Source organism: Lissotriton helveticus, chromosome 4_1 (assembly GCF_964261635.1).
Source record: "Lissotriton helveticus chromosome 4_1, aLisHel1.1, whole genome shotgun sequence".
Lineage (NCBI taxonomy): Eukaryota > Metazoa > Chordata > Amphibia > Caudata > Salamandridae > Lissotriton > Lissotriton helveticus.
The window spans coordinates 687,648,059-687,673,776 of NC_136063.1; the positions used below are offsets into that span (position 1 = coordinate 687,648,059).

The 25,718-nt window shown below is 44.7% G+C and overlaps 1 protein-coding gene across 1 annotated transcript in view; it reads right to left on the reverse strand.

The window, feature by feature from the left end:
* SNTG1 (syntrophin gamma 1) overlaps positions 1–25,718 on the reverse strand; it is a 1,650,669-nt gene that overhangs the window by 224,576 nt on the left and 1,400,375 nt on the right. The window lies entirely within an intron of this gene.

A 25,718-nucleotide genomic window follows, 5' to 3' on the forward strand; every position in this document is an offset into this window, starting at 1 on the left:
TGTGGCCCCTGGTCCCGGCCGGTCGCGGACGGGCGCAGACGGGCTTGCCTTAGGCGCGCCTTCGGCGCGCAAACGGCGCGCCCGCTGCGCCCGTCCGCTGCGCGTACGGGGAAAGCACATGATTTATAGGGACGTTAGGGGCGTGGCCAGGAAGAGTGGGCGTGGCTGGGGCGCGGCTCGCTCAAGGCGGCGAGCGAGGGATCTTGGGGCCACAGCAGCGTCTGCCTGGGCTGCGCGGGCGCTGTCAGGTAAGGGAGAGGTCTCAAAGTACAGGGAGAGTTAAAAATAAAAAGCGCGAAGCGAGCGCTGCTTGAGAACAAGTATTTTTTAAAAAGGATTCAGGGCGTCTAAAGTAGCTCCCGCGGAAGGCAGGGGAGAAATTCAATTACTCAGCTCCTCTTTTGACCCAGAGTGGGCGTGGCCAGGAAGAGTGGGCGTGGCTGGGGGCGCGGCGAGCGAGGGATCCTGGGGCCGCAGCAGCGTCTGCCTGGGCTGCGCGGGCGCTGTCAGGTAAGGGAGAGGTCTCAAAGTACAGGGAGAGTTAAAAATAAAAAGCGCAAAGCGAGCGCTGCTTGAGAACAAGTATTTTTTTAAAAGGATTCAGGGCGTCTAAAGTAGCTCCCGCGGAAGGCAGGGGAGAAATCCAATTGACGAGCTCGTACTCAGCTCCTCTTTTGACCCAGAGTGGGCGTGGCCAGGAAGAGTGGGCGTGGCTGGGGGCGCGGCTCGCTCAAGGCGGCGAGCGAGGGATCCTGGGGCCGCAGCAGCATCTGCCTGGGCTGCGCGGGCGCTGTCAGGTAAGGGAGAGGTCTCAAAGTACAGGGAGAGTTAAAAATAAAAAGCGCGAAGCGAGCGCTGCTTGAGAACAAGTATTTTTTTAAAAAGGATTCAGGGCGTCTAAAGTAGCTCCCGTGGAAGGCAGTGGAGAAATCCAATTGACGAGCTCGTACTCAGCTCCTCTTTTGACCCAGAGTGGGCATGGCCAGGAAGAGTGGGCGTGGCTGGGGGCGCGGCGAGTGAGGGATCCTGGGGCCGCAGCAGCATCTGCCTGGGCTGCGCGGGCGCTGTCAGGTAAGGGAGAGGTCTCAAAGTACAGGGAGAGTTAAAAATAAAAAGCGCGAAGCGAGCGCTGCTTGAGAACAAGTATTTTTTTTAAAAGGATTCAGTGCGTCTAAAGTAGCTCCCGCGGAAGGCAGGGGAGAAATCCAATTGACGAGCTCGTACTCAGCTCCTCTTTTGACCCAGAGTGGGCGTGGCCAGGAAGAGTGGGCGTGGCTTGGGGCGCGGCTCGCTCAAGGCGGCGAGCGAGGGATCCTGGGGCCGCAGCACCGTCTGCCTGGGCTGCGCGGGCGCTGTCAGGTAAGGGAGAGGTCTCAAAGTACAGGGAGAGTTAAAAATAAAAAGCGCGAAGCGAGCGCTGCTTGAGAACAAGTATTTTTTAAAAAGGATTCAGGGCGTCTAAAGTAGCTCCCGCGGAAGGCAGGGGAGAAATCCAATTGACGAGCTCGTACTCAGCTCCCCTTTTGACCCAGATTGGGCGTGGCCAGGAAGAGTGGGCGTGGCTGGGGGCGCGGCTCGCTCAAGGCGGCGAGCGAGGGATCCTGGGGCCGCAGCAGCGTCTGCCTGGGCTGCGTGGGCGCTGTCAGGTAAGGGAGAGGTCTCAAAGTACAGGGAGAGTTAAAAATAAAAAGCGCGAAGCGAGCGCTGCTTGAGAACAAGTATTTTTTTTAAAGGATTCAGGGCGTCTAAAGTAGCTCCCGCGGAAGGCAGGGGAGAAATCCAATTCAATTGTATGTATAAGTGTAAAAATATATATGCTAAGAAAAATATTTTCAAAAAGAAAACATTGTGACAATTTTATAACCCAACTAGGCGGCAGGAAGCCAACTTTGTTGCTTACATTGGTGTTTATTGCTCTCTTTCTACACCACTGAGGGCCTAATTTGGATGTCGGTCGGATTTTCTTCCAAACGAAATCCCTGCGGTTTTGAGACTGACAGACCTCAGAGCGGTGGTCCAAAACAACAGCTACAATGCGACCACACTTAGGGCCTGATTCTAATGCGGGTTGGAAAGCTTCCCAACTGAATCGGTTTGGAAATGGTTACCGACCCACTCGGATTGGGAGCGTCCGACGTACGTAGTACGATGCATCCGGATGCTTCCAGATACGATTTGGTTGGACTCCCATTGATTTCAATGGGAGCATATGTTCCTAACCACAACATATTTGGGCCCTGGGTCGGAAAGAGAGGTTCCCGATCCGATTTGGAAGGAGAAAATGCCATTAAGAGGCCTTCCTAACCGCATCAGAATCAGGCTCTAGGTGGGAATGCTTTCTTAACCGCATCAGAATCAGGCCCTTAGTGTGGTCGCAGATTCCCATTTCCCTATATGAGACCTTGCGAGATGATCAGAAATCGGCCGCAGCACAAGCTCCGATAGGGAAATGAGACTCACTGTAAATCCCGGTGCACTGATTTACAGGGGGCAGCATAGGTGCCCCCTCAGCTCCCAACTGGAGGCTGCTTAAGAAGGAAGCCTTACTAGGGGCACCAAAGTCACTTTCCAACAGTCTTTCCATGTTGAAAAGCCCGACATGGAAAGCCTGTCTGAAACGAACATCATAATACTGGCGGCAGTAACTCTGTCCGTATGGGATTATGTTGGCAGGTCCGACTGGCCGACAGGCTCCTTGTGCCCGTCGGAAGCCAGCCAGATTGACAGGCCAGTTTAAATGCCTACCACCATAATCATAATGCGGCGGAAGGAATTAAAACCAAGGATGTAGGTCAGTAAGCCTCCGACGAGCTGTCAGAGGCTTGCCATCTGACATCTTAATTAGGGCCTGAATGTCACATTCCCATCCTATACACTGCAATTCTGATTGCTGAAAATCCCCTATACTGGTGCACCTCAATGTGTGAACCAGAAAGTGCATTTAAATCACAAATGGACATTGTATGCACCTATGTTGAGATTCTATGCCCAAAATTCTTCCTGAATTGGGTATTTCATATTTATTCAATTGTGTGACACATTTAGTTATGGGCTTCACTGATGTTTGCATTCCCCAAAAATTATTTAGAACTAGCATTTGATATTTGTATCCTATTCCTCTCTGTTTCATGGCCAAGGTTAATTAAAGTAGGAAGATGCATGGTGACGCTATATTCAAACTTGCAGGAGCTGGAAACACAAAGAAAATCAGGGGCTGGCATTTGGCATTATTAAAATCTATCTCATCGACTTTCTGATGTTTGGTTTTCAATGTTATTTACAGTTTTTGTAGGACACATGTCCTACTCTGTTATTTGTTTTGTAAGTTATTGACTGACCACGCCTTCCCATCTGCTTCTGGCCCTTGAATCAACCCTATTTAATAGGGGAAGGTGTGAATTGGCACTGAAATGTCTATGTAAAGCCAAAGATGCACTTAGAGGACTAGAGCGAAGCAAGGTCACTTTGTAGTCCTTCTAATGTATTGCTTAGAAATAATGTTTTGCAGATTTAAGTTGTAGTTTTCTTCCGCTACTCTGCCTTGTTTGTGCACATCCACTCAAGACCCCCTGATATTGGTCCTATTCCTCATAAAATATACATTTAGCATACACATCTACACTATAGTCATTCCATTAATCCTCCTGGGACACGTCAGTGGCCCGGCAGTGAGCAGAAAACTGGATGCTGCAAGCAAGGTGGTAGGTACCCAGGGCACTCCTGCAATCGTGGTAAGTCTTCCTGAGTCTGGAGGCAGGTCTTGGGTGCTTTGGGGTTCAGATGATTTGAATCAATGCTCTGTTTTCATAGTATGCAACCTGCTATGCTTCACTATCGTATGCTACTCGAGGGTGACGGTCATCACTCTTCACCAGTGGCAATCACCTAGCATATTGGGGTCAAAAGAAGCGGCACATAAGGTGACAGCCCCTTCAAGTCACAACACATCAAAGGTTGAAAGAAGTTTTTGGTCACAGCAATGCACCAGGTAGTACAGCGCTCTGCAGCAAGATTGCTGCTCAAACTTCCTCCCAGGTCCCACATGACTCCTCACTTAAGGGCCCCGCACTGGCTCCCGATGACACAGAGTGTGGCGTTCAAAGCTATGGTCCTCATGCACAAGTCCTTGAATGGGACAGGGGCATCATATCTCAACGAGAGAATCAGTACTTACACCCCCGCCCGCACCCTTCGCTCTTCCTCGGCGCATATGGCATAGGTGCCCCGAATTAATCGTCTCAGAATGGGTGGGAGATCCTTTTCCTATCTAGGACCCCTCTCTTGGAACAGACACCCACTCGACCTGAGGCTGATAGACAGCCTCGACCTGTTTAAGAAGAAGCTCAAAACTTACCTTTTTAACAACTAGAACCCCTCAATTGAATCTATTCCCCCTCTGCCAGAACTCGGAAACACTTCTGAGTAGCCGTGCACTTTATAAATGCATATAACATAACATAATATCACCAGGGTGACGGCCTTTAATCTTTACTGTGGTCCTCACCTGGCCTAATCAGTACAATGGTCCTCAATCTTCATTGTGGCACCCACCTGGAAAACAGGGGTCACGGACAACAATAATTGGGCAGGCCGCCAGATCAGAGCAACTGTCCACAATCTTCACCACTGTCCCCAACTAGCATATGGAGGTCGCAAAGAGTGGAACTCGGGTGGACAGCATGATCAGTGCAATGTTCCCGATGTGGACTGGAATCACACACTCTGCTTCAGGGATTCACTCAACAGCAGATATTGGCCCCTAAGCTCCAGGGCATGTGGTCTTGATTCTCCTGTGTGATGTCCCTTGACAAAGCAGGGAGACTAGCAGATCTTCGTCTCCAGTCCTACTCACAACAGGCAGAAGTTGTGCTGAGCTTCACAACACTGATGTACAGATCTAGTTTTACACATTTGGGAGGTTTAAGCTCTTCTTTTTATCATCCAGTTACTTCCCAGATGCGATTTTGTGTCTTAGGGGCATATTCATGAGAAAGTCACATAATGCAGTGCAGTAAGTAACCTTGATGCGCTGCTTTGTGCTACCTGATAATTAAAGGGCAGGAATGCACAGTATTTAAAATAATACGGCACATTTCTGCCTTTGTCCCTGCAACGCAGACACCCTTGCACCATGGTGAAAGGGTGTCTGTGTTTTAAGAAAGATTGTTTTTGTGCAGAACAAATTCCTGAAAGGCATATTCTTCTTTATCTTTGTGTGCAGCAGTATGTAGCATACATAGAAAGAGGATGTAACGAGAGGAAATGAAGATATTTCTCCTTGTTATGCCTCCTCTGAGAAGGTGCATCTTTTTGGCACATTCCCAGGTTTACCAGTGATGGTAAATCTGGGAATGCACCAACATCCATGGGAGTTGACTGGGAACACCCACCAAACACCTTCCTAGGGCAGAGTAAAGCAATGCAGTGATTTGTTGCTCATCCTATCTTCAGCGGGTCCAAAAACCGTTCTCCCGCTACCTGTCCACATCCTTAAAATACAACACCAATCTCTTCCAGGCTTGCCATGTTGGTAAAGGGATTGACACCAGAGTTTACAGATTTCCTTTCTTGCAAGTAAAATCAGGTTAAAAACAATCAGGTTTCAGTACTTTATTGGGAGAGGAGTGCCTCCAGCCACCTGGTGAACTATGCCAAAAATAATCAGAATGGGGCTTACCGCCATTGTGATTCGGAGTATCGGAAAGGGTCCTTACCCATGTCTGAACAGGAATTTTCCAAACTTGGGCAGGTGGCGGACATATACGTCACAAACGTCACAACTGCTGCATCGATTGCATTTCGAATCCTCAATTACCATTATTTATGCCAAGTTCCTCGGGGTCCAATAGGTTCTATGAAGAGTAAAGAAGTGGTCTTTCCTCAGTGCAGCAGATTAAATCACTGGATAAAAAGTAGACAAGGACACTTGCCATATTTCTTCTAGCTCAGTGCCAGGCACATATACGTCCCATGCGAGGTGAGGAGATTTCATGTTTTCATCAGCTGCCTTTAGAAGATGCTGATACTAGTGAGCCACTTCCTTCTTCATAGCCCAATGGCCCTGAAGACCCTGCTCCACTTAGCCATGCTCTCTCCAACCCTGATCCTTGAGCTACGAGTTCACTTGGTAGATTTTAAACCTGGAGAGTGCCCTGTTTGCTCTGATATCCCAGTTATCCCAGGATAGCCTCGGCCCGTAATCCACCATCTGGCCCCATCTGTTTATGCCACTCGGTTTTAGATTTTGCAAGGCTATCAAACAGACACTCCAGACTCCTCAGGGAATCCGATATTGGGGACAACTTGCTATAATATGAGATGCCCAGGAGTGACCTGACATTATATTGTATTTTGGCAGCTGCCTGCAAGCATTTTAAATGAAACTTTTTAAAGAATTTTGGTGCCCTGAACTTATATGAAAAGCTTTCTTCTGATCTGCCTGATAGCATGACACTGAACATTACACCTGGCAATGTCTCATCCGGGAGAAGAAGGAGCATTCTATTATTTTTCAGGCTCAAAGCCAAACAATAGAGATGTAATATTGGAAGCCCTAGACCCCTGTCCCTAGCTTCTTTTTAAGCTTCTTCCAGGAGAGTCATATGCCCATACTAGCCGAGGTTAAAAGGTGTGATATTCTCTTGTAATTTCAGAAGGGCCTTTTTACCAAAATTCTGTGGAACAGTGTCAAGCAGAAAAGTAAATTTGGATATAATAGACATTTTAACTGGGTTTATCTGCCCGAATATATAGTAAGGGGAAGGGCCTGCCATATCTTTAGCAGCCTATTTGTTTCTCTACCAGTCTTCGCAAGGTTCACTGTTGGAATTTTTCCTAGATTTTCAGTAATTATTACCCCTAAATTTTTCATTTTTTCAATGTTCTTTATCCCCATGTATCTCTGATTTCAAGTCTTTATCTCAGTTTTTCCTCCTTTACCTCATAAGTGGAGAACCTGCCAACATTTCTCATCAATGTCATAAGATGGACTATAGCAGATACGGCATTTGAGGTGTAAACCATTAAATCACAGCATATAGAGATATTTTCCTGGAATATACTCCTGCTACATAAGATTTTATCTTCCTGTTCAATCTTAAACTTTGGGTGAGAGGTTTCATATTGAGGTCGAAGAGAATAGGTGATAAAGGGCAACCTTGCCTAGTCCCCCTTTCTATTTTCACTTGTCCAGATAGATTGTCATTTACCAGGACTCGGGCGATTGGGGAGTTGTAAATCTTAGTTAACGTATCTATCAGTGCTTTATTCACACCATAATGTTCCAATACCGTCATTAACTACCCCCAATTGACATGGTTGAATGCCTTACCGACATCCAAGGTCAGAGGAACCCCTAAGGTTGTGGCTAAGTCTAGCGACCCTATCCAGGTGTGGGGCAGCTCTCTCATGTTCCTGCCTGACAGGAAACCTTACTGATCCTCATATATCGGGCCCCCACTACATTATTCAACAGAGCAGCTAAAATGCTGGAAAAACTTTATAATCACTGTTAGGGCGCAAGATTGGGTGGAAAGGCTGGCACTGTAGGGGATTCTTTCTGGGTTTTGGGATTAATGAATTCACAGCATTGTTCCAGGACTCTAGGAATGATAGGTCTTCTCTCATTACGGAATTGACCACTTTGCCCAAGGCCAGGATAATCCCATCTACAAATAGAGTATAAATCTCAATGGGAATCATGTCTGGCCTTGCAGCCTTCCGTCGGCAACTAGAATTTAACTACCTGGAATTTCTTGACACTAATATTGCTAATGATCTTCAGTAAAAAGAACAATTGATGGACAGAATGTAGAACAATGTCATACATTCACCCCAGTACAGAGTTCTGGGCCTAAATCAATCGTTTTTTGCTCACCTTGCCATTCCAGTTTTGACCCAGCCATATGCAAATCAGTCTTGAGCCTGTGCACAATGGGAACAGTCCAGCCAGAACTAGAGGCCAGGTCCTCCCTGGACAGGAAACAAGCATCCTAGGACCGGTTTCGGGCTTTTAGCCCTCATCAACCAGGATAGCTTAATTCCAGTGGCTTGGAGAGCACAGGACTCACGTCTGAGCATACCCGTCCCACTTGGGGTGACAAATGCAAAAAGAACAATTGATGGACAGAATGCAGAACAATGTCATACCTTCACCCCAGGACAGAGATTTGGCCCTAAATCCATTGTTTCTTTGCTGACCATGCCATTCCAGTTTGGACCCAGTCATATGCAAATCAGAAATGACCCTGTGCCCAATGGTAACAGTCCAGCCCGAACTGCCAGGCCAGGTCCTTCCTGGACTAGAAACAAGCATCCCAGGACCGGTTTCGGGCTTTTAGACCTCATCAGCCAGGATAGCTTGATTCCAGTGGCATGGAGAGCACGGGACTCGCTTCTGAGCATACCTGTCCCACTCGGGGTGACAAATGCAAAAAGAACAATTGATGGACCGAATGCAGAACAATGTCATACATTCACCCCAGTACAGAGATCTGGGCCTAAATCCATCGGTTTTTTTTGCTCACCTGGGCGAGAAACCAAAAGACACACAATTGATGGACGGAATGAAGAACAAATCAAAACATTCACCCACAGTCAATAGATCTGGGATAAATCCATCATTCTTTTGCTCACCATGCCACCCCAGTTTAGACATGGCTATAGGCAAATCAGTCTTGACCCTGTGCCTCATGGGAACAGTTGAGCTTGAACTATCAAGCCAGGTCCTCCCTGAACCTGAAACAAGCATCCTAGGACCGGTTTCGGTGTTTCACCCCTCTTCAGCCAGCCTGGGGAGGTGTTTATCTGAGAGGCCGTCATCAAGATCTTCTTTATCTACAGTTAGGGTTTCAAAACATGTTCTATTAAGATAGCCAGGCAGGGCTTTGAATCAAACTAATGTCTATTTGAAGCAGTTTTCAACAAGAGAAATGTATTAATTTCACAAATAAATCCTACATTGCATGCGTTATGTGTCACTTAGCACACAAATAAACAAAAGGAGGGAGGTAGAGTCACGAAGTAGGATTCTTACTCCACACACTAAGCCGAAGCCTTCCAAAGTGGGCAGACCATGGTCTAAACTTTTAAAAACCTCGGTTTTGCCTATTTTACTTCCTGGCGAGTATGTGCTGGGGGCTAATGCGGAAGAAAGCTATGCCAGTCTGTGTCAGCAAATCTCGAACTCTTTGGACAAGGTGGCTCCATTCCGTAGGTCAAGGGATAGACAGAGACAAGCCAAGCCTTGGTACTCCAGCGATCTCCGGCAGTTAAGCAGCGATGCAAGCGGGCTGAAAGGGCTTGGAGGAAGCATTATTTAGATCTGGCAAAAACCATCTTTAAGCTCGCTTTAATGGAATATAAAGCACAGATTAAACGTGCAAAGGCTATCTATCTTGAGGAGACACTGAATCAAGCGACTAACAAGTCACAGACTCTGTTCAGGATTGTCAGTGACCTCTCCCGGCCTGCATGTGCCTCAAATAACATCCCGGCCTCCCAGGCTTTATGCGACTCTCTGGCAGTCGCTTTTGAAGATAAGATAGCTACCATCTTGAGCGGTCTTACCATGTCTGACTCTCAGCCTTTGGTGCCCCTGGCTTCTCCATCTATTCAATATCCGCTAATTAGTCTAGCGGATATTCTTACCATCTTCAGAATGGAGGATCTTACGAAGATGAACTGATGGACACTGTGTACATAGATATAATAATGATCTTTTACTTCCTTCTCTGATTGATTCTGCAGAATACTAGGCAAAGGTTAACACAGTCTTGTGTGAAGGAACCGGTTAATGTACGATCGCATTTTCACCCTGAGCCGAGTGCTAAATCGCAAGGTATTGTGGACATTCCTCAGATCGAGAGAGAGCAGCAAAGCACTCATTACGATGCACGCATGCGCAAGGAAAATCTGCCATCCCGCGAGCATGCGCTATATGTCAAACCTGATCTGAGCATGCGCAACCGAGTGAATGCTATTCACGCATGCGCTCACCTCCGAGAGGGAACCGTGGGGCTGACAAGTGACGGTTCTCGCCGGATCTGCCAAATAAGGACCTACAATTAACCTAATATTTTACCATCTAAAGGCGGATCATCCTTATATGGGCACATAATTACATCCGGTTAAAGGCTAATGAGGTCGAACCACCAATTGAAAACCAGGTATAAATGCCACACGCCCCGGGCTTTCCAACTCAGTCTGGCGGAGCAGCGTGTGGGGTAAGACGGAGGACAACTCATCCCGAGTTTGTGAGTATAGAGTGTAGAATACAAGCATTCCTAAGACTAAGTAAGTAACGAACCATAATAAAACCTACATTGTTTCTCTACCTAGATTGCACAATAGCAATCACCCCCAGACGTTCTTGAATGCTCATGAAGCAAGCAAGCAATACCTATTAAGTATGACCACTACTTCCTTTACATCTTATGAGAGAGTGTATGTTTTATGTGTTGTATGTCTTGTCAGTTTTCTTTTTACAGGGCCAATTGAGCGAATGGTTTGTTCCAGGTGACTGCACCTGTATGAGCTACCCATGACCAGGGTGACCATCTTTTTCTTTTTCTTTTTCCTCTCTCAGGTCATGCAATTTGCATTGAACTTGAGCTAAACCGCTGTAGGCACATTATAGCCTGTATTTTTATACACATATTGGTTTTTTCACTTTTTTGTTATCTACACAAATTTTTGTTACAAACTAGTGAAACGTGAGTAAGGTGGGGAAGTTGTGCCCCCGTCCTGAAGAAGGAGCGTAAGCTCCGAAACATGTCGACGCACACACGAGGAACTGTCCATTAACACGACAGGTCCAACCTCGCACTTCACTTCTTTTAGTAGTACCAGCCCGGGGTTGTGAATAAAGTTTTTTCCATTATACCCACGAGCCGGGTATCTTTTTATCCTTCACTAAATCCCTCCACTCACTTTATATCCCTACCACTTGCATCACACACACCACACATAGTCATTACTACAAGTGCTCCCGCGTAGTCGTAGGTCGCAGCACGCCGCTTCCCGCTAGAGTGGTGCGAAGACCCCTATGATGAAGCATGACACCAAGGGGCCTTTTGGTGTGTGAGGGGTATTTTAAAAAACACTAAGTGCTCCCACACCATTGTGGGAAACACTTTCCTAACACTGTCAGTAGGATTCCTTTTGTTTATGTCACTTAGCACACATCCACTGCATGAGATCCTTTTTTGTTTTTCTAGTGACAAGAATGTGTACTGGTAGGGTGAGCTTCAGGCATTAATCCTATGCAAAGCAATGCAGCAGTCTTGTGCCAGACAGACGACTGGATCAGGTGCTACCAGCACTGAAGCTAGCAGGTGCTTTATCAATAGTAACGCAGCAACTTCCCTGGCTCTATGCAACAGGGAAAATATGGATTGAGATGGATCACTGGTTTACAGAATTTATCTTGCTTTATTAAACACTAGATAAAGCTAGTGAGTCTTTTGGCCTCATTTAGCTGATGGCTGGCTGGACTCTGTTCTGCCATGGCAGCAAAGGCATGTACTCAACTGCTCCGGGGAACTACAGCCCAGCAACTTAAGAGTTTTCCCCTAGCGAGGAAGAATCTATGTGCCTTCAGAGGAGCCGCCATCTTAGCAGCTCCACTGAGGGCACTGGAGTTGTGCTCTGCAGGCACCATATTCAATCCAACTGCACAATAAAATATTTTCCTTTTCAAAACATAAACTCCCAAAAAAGTCTATTTAAAAAAAAAAATCCCTGTGTGGGCGGTATTTATTTGTATTCCTGTACAGGAACACCAGGCTTTTCTTGGTGGTCTCAAACAGATAAAAACAACTTTGTCCCTCACACCTAAATAGATAGTTCGACCGATGGTTGTCAGTGAAGAGTTTCCACCGGTGACCCTGCAGGGCTCTACTGGCAAATGAGCAGTACCCATGTACCCGTACTCTAAATAGAGTGGGGAACTACAAGTTTGGTGGATGAGGCCCTTTGTCTTTTAAACAATTTGTAGTCAATATACCATGCTTCTATATTTACTCTCATTTAGAAGTGTCGAGTGCTAAATATCTAAAGGCTGTTAATATATCATTCCCTGGAATGTGGTATCTTTTCTATAACAAGTAACGAAAAATGTTTTGGAGTTTCTGTTTTTTAACCTTGCTGTACTGATTGTAGCGAATTATGTTTGGACGCACGTCTTAGATGAAATAAAGAATAGGAAGTTTACAAATGTTATGAAAAATTTACCATCTTTTAATATAGAAATGTGGCATAACATTAACATAAAAATTCCTAATAAAATAGACATTAGGAAAATGTGTTTCTATTAAGCGTGCAAATGTCGCAATGCTGCTTATTTCTGCAGAAAGCTCTCATTTCTATCATTCTCACTCTGCTAGGCCTCACTATTCTTTTATTGCAAAAGATGAATTCATGTCATAACTGAATTGTAGAACCTGACCTCATTATGAAATGTGCTGTTTCCTGAAAATTGTATGGCTCCTTTTCCTCATACCATATGATTTCATTGTATTTAGATTGTTTCCTCTACCACATATTCATAAAGAGCAAGTGTATTAATAAAGGAAAATGCTTGCTGCAGTTTAAAGTTTGTGATCTAACTAGAACATTTAAGTTTTAAATGTTTCAATTTATAGAACAGCTCATTGTTACATGGTGGGACACTAGGCCGCTAATAAAGTAGGCTTGCAAAAAGGTTCTCATGAGAAGCTTCATAGATGTACCTTTTTGTAATAAGCTGTAGCTACATCTGAGTGACTTCATATCGACATGGATGTTGTGTGGGAATCGAGGACGAAGACGACGGATCATTGGAAGAACTTCCTCTTTTGGAAGTTGATGACACATTCGCCTGTTTTGCAACAAGTTTAGTGGCTGTTCTATATAGCATGTGTTCATAGCTAGAGAGTCAAGAATTCTATGCACTCCTATCCTGCCATGCCCCTTAGCACTTTATGGTGCTAGCTTGAATTAATAAGCTATTGCTGTGATTTTGTTTGATCATTCTTTCTCTAAGTGAGTAGACTTTCAATCCCTGCTGTAGTTCTTTCCATCTACCTGTCTTAAGAGTTGCTACTGCAGCTGTTTAGAGAACTTGTCTGAGTCTCCGGAATTACCCTTTATGGGGAGTTTTACCTTTCTTAATTATCTGACTTTGCTCCAGAATGTACTTGTTCTTTTCCAAAGGGAACTCTTTACGGGGATCTTATTTGGATAGGATAGGCCCTTTATTTTAGAATAGGAAATACATTCGGAATAGAACACGCTGTTATTTTTTATGCTTGTTCTAACCAAACTTTTTTTTTTTAAACAATTGAGCAAGCAAAGACTTGCATTTTAACATGCATCTGTGGTACAATAGTACAATTACAGTTTCCAGTATTGTATTCCACATCATAAATACATCATACAATAGGTAAACATTGTGCATTGTACAGTACATAAACTGTTGTGGCGTTAGTTGTCTTCGTCTGAGACCAGCTCCATTGCTGGGGGGGTACATATCAATCCTCTAAAGTTATTCCATTTTACCCACATTCACTCCCATTTTTGGGGACACCCGCTGTGGATGTATGTAGCTTTTTCGGCTGCCATGGTAATGTCCATATTTCTACACCAATATTCAAGAACCAGGGCACCCGCTGCCCCCCAATGTCTGGCTATATTCCGTTTAGCTATCATCATGCCAAGTGTTGCCCAAGCTTTGGCTGCATGATTCATATCAGTTGGTTCCCAAATATTCAAGAAACACCGTTTGGCCCAGGTGGGCACTAACCTCTGTGATGGTACTCATTATTGCTGTCCAGTAGAGTTTAATGACCGGGCAGTCCCAAAGTGTTTGACAAAAGGTGCCTATATCACCACATTGAGGTACGCAATGCTGATCGGTGACTTTCCCTATCTTGCACAGCGTCACTCTAGTTAAGTATGTCCTATGTAGCACTTTAAGTTGTATAAGGGGTAACCTAGAGGGAACTGCCACAACCCTAGGAGATTCAAACGCCTCCTGTCAGTCAGTGTCGTGCAGCTCACCCAACTTACTTTGCCATTTTACTTGGAGCTTTTGCAAAGGGTCTGGTTGATTGTTAACAATTTTCCAGTACGTGAGGGAGATCGCCCTTGTGTCCATGTAGTCCGTTAGTAGTCTGTCCTCTAAGGGGGAGGACTCAGGAAGGGTTTCTCTAACGGAATGACCGCATCTATTGCGTGTTTGACTAACTAACGGCTAAGGCGCTCGACTTCGGACCTGGGGAACTGGGTTCGAGTCTCGGTAACGACGCCAAAAACCCCCTGTGATTCTGGGCAAATCACTTAATCTCCCCGTGCCTAAAATGAAAGTGTCCTCATGTAACGTAACTGGTGCTATGTAAAGCGCTCTGATAACTGATTCGGTTTGGTTCTAGTTCGCGCTATATAAAACTGTAGCGGAACATCTCAGTAGGAGCCATGTCATATTGTTCTTGCAAGTGAGCAAGGGTGACAACTTTACCCCCCCTCCAGAGGTCGCCAGTCGAGGGATCCCTATTGCATCCCACTTTTTACCCCCTTACTTCTGCCCAACGTGCCTAATTTGTCAGTGTCCCATAGTGGGGTGTGTTGTGTCAGTTTGTTCGTCTATCCCAGATGTCTTGTCACTGCATGCCACACGTGGACCGAATGTGCAGTCGTTCCCAAAAGCCCCGATGTCTACCTTTTATTAATGAGCCCTCGATTAAACCCTCCCTCTCCCAGGGCATGTCTATCCAATCGGTACGCAGGGTAGGTGTGAGGCAAGTGAACCCATTGATTAATCGCTACTAATTGAGAGGCCCAGTAATACGCCTGTACACTGAGAAGTGCAATACCGCCATTATACCAGCTCCTAACCAGTTTTGCTGCCGCTATCCTGGCTGGCTTCCCATCCCATAGGACGTTGTTGACTTCTGAGTCTATTGCTTTGAATTATGATGTAGGGACATGGAAGGGTGTGTTATGAAGGGTGTATAAAAATCTGGGTAGTGCCATCATTTTAAAAAGCCCTGCTCTACCCTGAAGTGTGAGCGGCAGCGATTTCCAATGTTTAGCATCATGCCGCAGTTTCTGCAGCGGTACCTTGAGGTTTTATGCTAGGTAGTCATCTGGGTTAGACATGACAGAAATCCCTAGGTATTTAAAGTTGTCCATTATCACCGTCACCATGCAGTTCCCTGGCAACTCTGGGTAAGGCCCATGCAGAATGTACAATACAGACTTCCCCCAGTTGATGGTGTACCCAGAAACTGTCGCATATACTTCACATATGTTTAATAGTCTATATATGGAGCGTGTGGGGGATGCTAGATATATCAGAATGTCAGCCGTGTTGAGGGATATTCGATTTTCCCAACCCTCAGTCCAGCGAAGGCCGCGGATCACTGGGTCTCCTCTTATCCAAGCAGCCAACGGTTCGAGGACCAGTGCAAAAAAGAGTGGTGACAGTGGGGAACCCTGCTGCGTTCCACATCCCAGGGAGAATTCATGTGAGATATGTCCGTTAGCTACCACAAGAGGGCTGGCCTATAGCAGGCGGACCCATGAGCAAAACTCAGGACCAAACCCCAGATGCTGGAGGGCTGCAACAAGGAATGTCTGCTTTGTCCACGGTCTCGTAGACCCTGTGCCGAACTGATGTTAGTCGGGTTTTGGCGTCTATCCATACGTTTTCTTTGTATTCTTTTTGTTTTGTGCGTAACCTATGAGCGGTGATATTTGAATGATCCGGAGCATGGAGTTGCTCCAATTGGAGTACCTCCTGTTCTAAGGCCTCTACTACTTTTTTTTGTTCTTTTTTGTGACCTGAAATTAGGGATATGGCTTGTCCCCATAGGACCGGCTTGTAGGCTTCCCAAAGAATTAATGGTGAGCAGACTGATTGAGTATTTTCGGTGAAGTAGTGTGTTGTAGTGGAGATCAATCCTTTTCTAATAGGTAGGTAACCCAGTTAGATGCAGTACATACGTTGTCGCGTGCTAATCTGTAGGGCATAGTTCGCCGATATCGGGGAGTGATCGGAGATTCCTCTAGGTAGATATGACACTTCTCTGATTCACCCTACACTATCTACGGCCGTGAATATTTAATCTATTCGTAAAAGATTATTGTGAGCTCCTGAATGATAAGTAAACAGTCGTGTTTGTGGAAATTTGAACCCCCATGCATCCAGCAGGAGGTATGCGTCTAGGAAGTCCGCTAGGCTGGAGCGTGTACGGTGTTGCGATCTCGGGGGGGGGGAGGGTCGGTCTAAAGTGTCATCCAATGTCATATTAATATCACCTCCGATTAGGAGCTCTCCCTCAGGCAGTGCAAGTAGAAATATACCCAATGCTGGGAAGGCCAGCGAGTACAATTCAGGGGGGATGTAAACAGATATTAAGTTGATTGTGTGGCCTTCCCATTGGCCAGTGACTACCGCAAATCATCCCTAAAGGTGCGGTTGACAATAAAGGGGAATTGTTTTTTAATCAGGATTCCAACCCCGCGGGAACCCGATGTGAATTCTGAATGCACCGCTAATTTAAACCCCCAGCGGTCAAGCTCCTTACATGTTCTTTCCTACTAAGTGTGTTTTTTGGAGCATTGTCACTGCTGGTGCATTTCGTTTAAGATATTGCAGCACTAGCTCTCTCTTTACCTTATCCCTTAGGCTGTCCATGTTCCAGGAGATAAACAATAGTGTTGGTACTTGTGTGCGGTATGTCATGAAATTATCAGAGGTAGTGGGAACAGACAAATGTGATAGTTGGGCCGAGACTGTGAGATAATGTCGCTATTAACACTTGTGGAAACCGTATACAAGTGTTTGCGAGTCTTTGAAAAAGTAACATAAACAACAACAAATAATGCCAAAACAAATTGAACAACCCCTGGAATATGTCCCACCCCCCTCCCTGCCTTCCTGCATGACGGCCTTAAAACTACTCACCACCCCAACTGTGCAGAGGGCTTCTGTCCCATTCCCTGTTACCTTTACAGGAGAAAGTTTTTCCAGTAAATCCCCCCAAGATCATCTCTTGGACAGTTGTTTATCACCTCAAAAAAATAAATATGAAGTACATACAGCGTACATTGAGCGTGCATTGACATTTTTAGTTCATATGAGGTGTTGTTCACTCCATGGACCATTGTCTCACACAGTCGTTCCTGGTCTAGTGAGTGTTAGGAGTTATGTAGGTTCCTAAGTCCATTAGGTGGAGGCGTCTGTTTTGCCCTAGATACTGTCTTTTCAGTGATATCTTTGCCCGCTTTCTGTCTCCGTCCGGCGAGTCTGTCTGTGTTGCTGTGGTGTCCTCGGTCTCCGGTTGAATCGTTGCAGTCGACATGTTTCACAACTTGTCAGTCTTCTTCCCCGGTGCTCAGACTTGACGACATCCCTCGAGCCATTCCTGTGCTTCCTCTGGTGTAGCAAAGAACCATACTTTTCGTTCCGCTTCCACCCTTAACCTCGCTGGAAACAGCATGGAGTATTTTAGTTCTCTATTTCGCAGTTCTTAATTGACTTTCAGAAAGCTGCGCCATTGCTTGGTTACAGATGCTGTATAATCGAGGAAGAAGGTGATAGTTTTATTCTCAAAGCGAACCAGTGGGGTGGTTCTCGCTGTGTGAAGAATTAAATCATGGTCCCTGAAATTGAAGTTGCGGGCTAGGATCGGCCTGGGTGGAGCGCCCGGTTTCGGTCTACCTCCAGGAACACGGTGCGCCCTTTCCACCGTTTGATGAGCTCTTCCACGAAGAGGTCCATGGCTTGCCGTCCCACCCCTTCCGGCACTCCAATTATTCTAATGTTGTTACGCCAGGACCTTCCTTCGTAGCCATCTAACTTCTCAGCCATTACTTTGGTTTCTGCTTCCAGGATGCACACCTGACGTTTAAATTCTTTAGTCTCGCCACAGAGACTCTCCGTGGTGGTCTCGACATCTTTGAATCTTGCGCTCATGTTCTTAAAGTCTGCCCTGAGCAGGGAGAGTTCAACTGACACTGTGCCAATGCGGGAGTCAGAGCTGTGTGTACTTTATTCAGGGTGGTGGGGATATCTTGTAATGTGACTTCGGCCCCCTCCCCTGGGGCCACCTGTAATGTTTGCGCAGTTGAGTGTTCTGTCAAGCCCTGTTGAGATTTAGTGTAGGCATATTGTTCTGTTGCGTAGTGCGCTGTCCTCGGCCCCCCATAGTTGCTCGTCTGGTTTGCGTTGCACCCCAGGTAGTCACGCGGGTGGCAGTACTCACCGCTGCCTGCCTAGGCCACACGTTATTACTTGCGGCCTTTTGGGTTTCCTGCCCCCAGGTGGTCTCACTGCTTTTTGCCCCCCTCCACAATGCTTGCTGTTTCACCTTGGCACCGTTTTCCTGTGGAGCCTTAATTCCAGCTCAGAAGGTCAGCACGAGTCGCATGCAGGCTGTACCATGTTGCTATTAGTAATTAGCCCCCTTACGTGTCCCTCACTACTGGGGGCGAGAGTGGCGCTGTTTGAGTCTGTGCCGATTATCACCGCTGCCCTCCACTGGTGTGTGCACAGTATGGCTGGTGCTGCGTTACTTAGGGCTACGGCCCTGAGTTAAGTGTCGAGATGGAGGAGGAGAGGGGTCATGTTTAGTCTTCTTGTGGGGGAGGGGGGCCCTTCCTTCTCACTGCACCCTGTGGACTCCTGTACTGCAAGTTAGCCGCTTTCCGTGCACGGGGTCCCGTATATGCGTGTTACTTCTCAGTTCGGTGCCCCCACGTCACGGGCTGCCGGTGCCGAGTTCAGTAGAGGCCGGGCAGTTTGGCAATTAAATTCACGGCCTTCACACTCACAATGCAGTTCTTTGGTGCTCATGCGCTGCGCAAGACGTTCTGTACTGCTGCGTGCCCGGTGGAGCTCATTTGGTGTGCAATCTGGGGCTTGTCAAACATATCACCACTGAGTACCGGATTCGTGGCACACTCGAGGTCCCGGCTTCCCCCAGAGCATAGGCCGTAGATCTTCTGCTCAATATTGCTGCCACCTCAGCCGTTCTTTGTTCGTTACGGGCCGGTTGCTTGGTGCCCGAGGCTCTCTGACGTCAATTGCACCGGCCAGGGACAGCGGAGGTGACCGGATTCACGTGCAGATTTTCAGAGACACCCGTGGGGGTACCCGGAGCTCCTTTAGGAAGTGGCCATTTCATTTGGCTGCTAGCCACGCCCCCTAACCAAACTTATTTTTAGTAATTTCTGTAACTTGATCTATTTGACTAATCTGAATAAAAAGAACAAAATACCAACTAATCTCTTAAAGAGAATATAACGTTTTGAAACTTGACCAAACCTCTCTTTATTGACTGAACATCAAATGCAAATAATGCTCCATTCAAGATTAATTGACTTAGAAAGGTGTGAAAATTCCAGGTTTTCTAAGTACGTTTTAAGGTGACGTTACTTGTGAAAATATTTATACGGTTTCTGCGCTCACAGTTTGTTAGGTTAGAACAAGCAAAAGTGGAAGACAGCTTCTCCAACAAGAGGCTTGTGAGCTGCTGGTAGCTTTGCAGCTGCCTGTAAGTAGGTCTACTGCCTGTGGATCAGCACACCACATTAAAAGCTTTTGGTTGGTTAAATTAATATGTGTATACCAAAACTGAATGTTTTCTCATAGGAGAACCATTTCAAAACTAATAAGCTGATGTTTGGAGAAAAAATGGCTGAATTTCAAAAATATATTTAAAACTGATATTTGAGTGATAAATCATGGGGCGTTGGGAAGGCTTATTATTGATATTATCATCTAGATGCCATGGGCATTGAACTATTATTGGTATGTACTGCCCATGTAAAGGCTTTGGAAATTGACAAAACCTTTATTTAGATTACTGCTAAGAACCATTCCTGGGGCCGTGTTATAAGTGGCCCGGGGGCGCAATCGGAGTCTGTGCCCACTATACACCCCCGGGGCACTTTGGTATTACAGAAGGGGCTGCAGACACTTGTGCTTCCCCTTCTGTAATACTGAAAGTACTGGCGCACATACAGCACCAGCCCTCCCTCAAGAGTGTGTTCCCTCATTTGCATTGGGCAAAGCCCAATGCAAATAATGGACTCCCTTTGCCTCTGCACCAACGCCATATTACAGACGCTGGCACAGAGGCAAAGAAGCTCTCAGGAGGCAAACTGATAGTGTGCCCCCTGAATGCATCCATCTGGAGGAAGGAAAGAGTGTCCAACGGACCCTACTAGACATCCCCTTGCAGGAGGGTGCAGTCACTCACTGTACCTGCCTCCAAGGGGATCTTTTAGTTTCTTTAAAAGTGCAGGTGGGTGCCACCTGCACTATGAAAACACAGAGCGGCTTCAAAGCAGCAGCTCCGTTTTTCATATGAATTCGCTGCCATGGGGCAGTGCGAGTTTGTGGCTGCTCTAGGGGCAGTGCATTCACCCTCATATGGTGCATTTACCTAGATTGTGTGGGGCGCACATATTAAAAGGTGCGCCCGGCACAATTAAGTATGTAAAATCGGCCCATGGTGTACTAGGGTGATCACTGCTGGTAAACTTGCAGATAGTGGCCACTAATGAAATCATGTCTGATATGGTCACGGTTACAACACTAATAATATTAGTAGCTCAGGATGATTTTCATTTAACCTTAGTAGCTCTTAATACAGAAATGTCTGGAGACCCCTGGATTAGATGATTGATAGTGGAAGCTGATATTGTTGTGTCAATATTTGGGACTCGTTCAGCTAGTGGAGCTATGGCATCTAAGACAAGTACAGATTCTGGGTGAATAGAGAAAACAATGAATGTAACACACCAGTCCTATAAATCATTTTTAAAGATATTTTTATTATAAACCATATTGCATATTGCTAGTGATGGGACTGACAGACATTCCATCGTCACATTTGAGCCACAATGTCTGTAACAGAGTACAGTATTTCCCACACTAAGTTAGGATGTTCAGAATGCATTAAAAATACAGGGTCTTATTTACAATAGAGTGACTCGGCCATTTTGCTCCACCACACAGTCACTTACAAAGCACAGGGATGCCTCATATCTACAACAATATGATGGATTCCTGTGCTCCCCCTGCTCTGGTGCACAGTTGGCTGCCATGAGCCAATGCAGGCACCCTTGCACAGTAATGACCCATTCATGCAAAGTGCTGCATGTAATGGGGCTGTATTTACAAGGACAGGGAAAGCCGCGCAGGGTGGCTTTACATGTCCTTGTAAACATGGGGCATCACAAAAAGTGACGCACCAGCAGCACAAGGGGCTTGTAAATATGCCCCACAAAGGGGAAGAATATCCTTTGCAACCATTCCATGCTATATATTTTTTCAGTTTAACTATAGGGTTGCTTGGTACTACAAGGCGCTGCATCGCAGTGAGCAGGAAAATAGTTAAACATACTTTCAAAAGAGCAATTGGCATTGAAGTCTACTTTAGCAAATTCAAATGGTTCTACTTCCTTTGAGAGCCTTCAGTATAAGACCTTTTGAATGCTTTTGTGGTGTGCACCCCAAAGGAAAGGGGGTCTGGAGGCAGGCAGCAGTATTTAAACGGGAGCCTGAACATGCCCTGAACTAATGAGTGGAATTGTGAGAAGTAGAATACAGACTGCAATGCTTGAATGTTTACTTAGGGACTTTAGATATCAATTTTGGGAGAAATGTCCTTTGCTGGTGCAGTTTTCGGTAAACACATTATGTTAAACTCCTTGCCTCTGTGTCTTTAGCAGAATCTATATGACGCATTAGTATAGGAGAGTCTATATTAAGTATCTGAAATCATATCTTTAATACTTAATGAAGAACATATAAGAGAATCTAGATTCCACCTCATAGCCCACTAGTATTCCCCACATTTCATCTTGTGATTTTTATAGAGACCCAAAGTACATTGACTCTAAGCCTTCCTTTGATTTTCTTTGGGCATCAACTCGCCAACTAGTTTCTCTTGCATAATTTTAAACACTGCTCAACTCCTCATTAAGAACATATTTATTAGTGTCACTGACCACTTCATCAAATGGTTTGAAGACTTCACTGTCCCTGAATGCCAGAAATGTAATAGCTATGGGCTCATTCCAATGCATTATTGTATTAATGTATGTGTCTTACACTACATCAGATTTGAATTTATGAATTCTAATTTGTATTGTCAAGTGTTCTGATTTCTAACAACCGCTGATGGCTACATTTGCCTCTGTAACTAGACCAGTCAAAGGCAAAAACGTGGCTTCCACAAATACACCATGACTTGGCCCCAGAAGGTACACCCTGGCTAAACTCACATTCTGCTGTACCAAACCCACAACACCGATGCAGTTCTGCACCCTATGTACTGACTCTCAGTTTAAAAAATGAGGCACGTTTCAGATCCTGTGTATACTTAGTCTGTATTTTCATGCTGAGGGACTCTTTTCTCTCAGCTAAACTTCAGGATTATGTCTCAGCATGCTCCCTTCACTCCCACAGGCTGATTACAATGCTTCAATTAAAAGAGGGCATGCAAATAGGATTCTTATGTCCTAGTAGGCTCAAAGTATATATAGGCATGTAGGTGGCATTTGTGTTGCACAAAACCTTCAGAAACGCAGCAAAGTTATTTACTGGGTCTAAAACAAAAATGCATCTAATAAGTGTTTGGTAGGTGGGTTCCGTAAGCAGAAGGGTACCATAACTTTATGTAATTTTGGGTACTTTAAAGAGGTCTATCTAGAACTCATTTGTAAACTGCAGCAGAATTGGGGAGGTCCTGTGAAAATGGGGACTTTGTTCCAGATCTGAAATGCAATAACAGAGAAGGCTTTTTTCCTTGTGGACTTTTGGGGTTTAAAAAAAATTGACTACAGTATGATGATATCCTGGCTACATTTGTGGTGACAGCCTCTTTCGTTTGTGAATTTACCAGCCAAATTGGTTGGGGTGCTGAGCATGATGGCTTTGTAAAGGATACAACTGGTTTTGAAAATAGTGCACAGCAGCAATGAAACGCAATGTAATTTCATGATGATGGGGTTAAAGTGATCATATTTCTTCAGGCCCTGAACGAGACATGCTATGCTCTGTAGGATACCCTTAAGAGTGAGACAGTGTAGATTATGGAAGGATGCGGAGTAGAATGCTACCACCATGCAGATAGAAGCGTATGAGAACTTGAAGAGCAGTTCCGCAATCACTTTCTTTAGATTGAGAGCCAGTATCATTCCATCTTTTTAATCCTGGCAATGTGTTTCTTGAGGGAGAAGATGGGGTCTAAAGTGAGCTCAAGTGATTTGGTTTGGATATAAATTGGGGTTCAAAGCTATCAAAGTTCATGATTGAGTCAAATTTAGACTAGATATTATGTGTTGTTCTTGGCAAATTAGTGGTATTCTCTATTAGAGGGTTTGACCTTCAGATAGGTGCTGGACATGCAGGTCTGGATGAGATATAAGCAGAGTTTCATGTACAGTTGTGAATCACTGGCATATTGGGGAATGTGTATGCTGTCATCATTGAGCAAAGCTCCAGGGCTATGTATGTCCTTGTTCCTGTCTTTGAGAAGCATTACACAACATCTACCTATCAGAAGGCAGTTAAAGACATGTTTTTAATCAACTTTCCATATATATTTGTTTTCTGATCTGCCTCTAATTTCTTATCACATCTTGCTCTCTTCTAAAAATAAACTGATTTGTCAAGTGTTCGCCAAGCATAATTACCACCAACAGAACGTACCATTAACAGCCACTGGTGAGATGGACAGCACACAACTGTCACTTTCTCTGTCCAAGCTATGTTCCTTGCCCAGCAGGTAAAAATGTAATTCTACAGCTAAATTTATTAACACTTTATGCTGGTAGGTATCACTTTTGGTGATTTTGCACTTGTGCAAAATTTTGATTTCCTATTTAGTTTCAGTAGCAAACCTTTGTGTGCACTGGCACAATGTCTGAAGATTATGCAAAGCATCTCTTTTTTAAAAAATAAATTGCAGATTTATATAGCGCAAACTCGACCAGAAGGTATTGGAGCTCTGTACATGAGCACCAGTTATGTTATACAAGGACACATTATTTTTTTGGTAGGCACGGGGAGATTAAGTGATTGCCCAGAACCATAGGATGTGGAGTCGACCCGAGGCTCGAATCTTGGTTTCCCAGCTACAAGGTCAGCAGTCTAGCCATGAGACCACATCCCCTCCCCTTTGAGCTGTTTTGCATTACTTTGTGTTAAGAGGTCATCCAATGGGTGGTATATGAGTGTTTCTATGCACAGCCCTATCTACTAACCTTTGTAGACAGGTCTTTGCATCAAAAAGATATCTATGCCTCCTTGAGACAGTCTTCAAACTTTTTAATACTTGATGTGCTGCACTGTACAGCAAACAAACAAAGTTGGTAAAGTTTAAAAGAATGTCTGGAGCATGTTATTTTAACTTGAAGCATACTCTTTCAGTACTAAATCAATGTAACTTCATTTATTTTTCATGACAATGTATTTCTTATATTCCTTATTTCACATGTGAATCCAATGCATTTCGGCAGTGTCTTCCTGCCTTCATCAGGGAAATAGTAAATCTACAATTTAAAGAAAAATTGTTTTTACCTGCAATTTTCTAAACATTTAACCAATTACACAATTTACTTTCAATTCACGTTTGTGTTATGTCTATCAAACTTTTGAATCAATGTTTCCAACAAAAAATACACACGCGTGTTGTCTATAAACAACTGTATAAACTCTGTTGTTTAAATGAAAATACTTCTCATTGTTTTAACCAAAATAAACATCTTGTTCATTGTGAGTTTTCATTCATTTAAACTCCGAATAGCGCTGCTTAAATGTTGCTTTTAATGTTAAGCTGTTACAAGCGACTTTCTTATTAAACGCGGGTGAAGGCTGTTACTTTGTTGCAATGTTGCTGTTTGACCGTGCGTCTGACAACATGCCCTCGCATTACGCGCTGGTGATATGCTTCTCCGTTTTTAACACAACCCGCTCGGGTTTGGAAAATGAAAGGGTTTAAACTAGCGTGCTAATGACCGCTTAGCTACTCGCACTTATACTAAAGTGAAAAATTATAATCATCCTATTCTTACGCGATTAAGAAAACTGTTGGCGGCTACTACACTGCTTACCTCGGCGTTTCTGTTGTTCGCGCCATTCCTCTGTTAGGCTGAATAACCTCTCTTCCGGTGTTACCTGCTCCGCGCATGCGTTCTATTTAACTCTCGCTGGCCCGTTTTTTATAAAAAACGGGCCAGCGAGAGTTAAAGTTAAGAAAGTCGCTTGTAACAGCTTAACATTAAAAGCAACATTTAAGCAGCGCTATTCGGAGTTTAAATGAATGAAAACTCACAATGAACAAGATGTTTATTTTGGTTAAAACAATGAGAAGTATTTTCATTTAAACAACAGAGTTTATACAGTTGTTTATAGACAACACGCGTGTGTATTTTTTGTTGGAAACATTGATTCAAAAGTTTGATAGACATAACACAAACGTGAATTGAAAGTAAATTGTGTAATTGGTTAAATGTTTAGAAAATTGCAGGTAAAAACAATTTTTCTTTAAATTGTAGATTTACTATTTCCCTGATGAAGGCAGGAAGACACTGCCGAAATGCATTGGATTCACATGTGAAATAAGGAATATAAGAAATACATTGTCATGAAAAATAAATGAAATATACGTGAATAATGGACAAAGAATTCTCATTTTTGAAATACAAACGAATTTACAGCTAAA